Here is a 1241-nt window from a genome sequence, read left to right on the forward strand (position 1 = left end):
CAAGAAGTAGTCTGCTGGTGTTAAATCAAAACTTCTTTGAGCCCATTCAATATCACAATTTCTAGAAATAACCAAATCTCCAAACTCTTCTCGCAAAAATCCGGTTGTTGCACGTGCTCAGCAAATTCATGACGTTTACGGTGGTCTAATGGCTTCAGTTCTTGAGTGAGAACAATTTGACACGAATGCTAGCGCAAATTCTTTTTCAAAATCCGCTAGGTTATGGAGATTCCATAACACTCAAGAGGATAATTCGCATCATCAGAGATGCCATATAGTGCGCACCGAAGACAATTACTCTGCTGTTGACCGGAGCATCCGAAAATTATCCACATGAGCCCATGCGCCATCGCGCGCAACAATTGAAGCTCTGCCCATTCATTTTGTGGAAGATTTGGCGGAACAAAAAATCAACTCGTCCAACTCTGCTTACAAAATTCCACTCATCCAAGAATTGATGCCGAACAACCATCAAACGCGTCGCACATTCGGTGAATGGGCCCAAAAGAGATTTCCACTGATTCCGATTTTTACAAGAAAATGTTCTTCAGCGACGAAGCTTTTTTTGGTTGAACGGGTGTGTTGAAAAACAAAACTGTCGTATTTGGAGTAATGATAATCCAAAAGCCAATGTTGAAACTGTGCATCCTCAAAAAGTCACTGTTTGGTGTGCTCTATGGATAGAAGGAATCATTGATGCTTATTTCTTCAAAAGTGCCGTCCATAATGTTACAGCCAATGGTCATGATTAATGACTTTTTCGTGCTTGAACTGGAGGATATTTTAAGTGGGCGGCCTTTAGTTCCAACAAGACGGCGCTACTAGCTATGAAGCCAACGAAACAATAAATTTTATTGAAGGAAACTTTGTTGAGCGCATTATCTGGCACGGTGGGCCTGTGGCATGGCCTCCGGGACCGAGCGTTTTAATACCCGCTGGACCATATTTAGTGGGTTTATGTAAAGTAGCTTGTCTACGCTCGATTGACGCTTTGGAAAGATTATTCGGCGAGTTATTTTTGTCCAAAAGTGGTCGAAAATTGGGTCTCTCAACTGGAATTTATTCAAAATATAACAAAACAGACCCTTATCCTTATAATAAAACTACGTTTTTGGCTATAACATTAAATTATATGCCTTTGATTTCTACTTGAAAACCACATATTTTCAAAGAAAACCCCTAACATCAAATGCAGGGCTTACTAGTAGCCTATCTTTTAAGTGTTCATATTCTAAACGCCA

The sequence above is a fragment of the Bactrocera neohumeralis genome, chromosome 3 (genome assembly GCF_024586455.1).
Source record: "Bactrocera neohumeralis isolate Rockhampton chromosome 3, APGP_CSIRO_Bneo_wtdbg2-racon-allhic-juicebox.fasta_v2, whole genome shotgun sequence".
In the NCBI taxonomy this organism is placed as follows: domain Eukaryota; kingdom Metazoa; phylum Arthropoda; class Insecta; order Diptera; family Tephritidae; genus Bactrocera; species Bactrocera neohumeralis.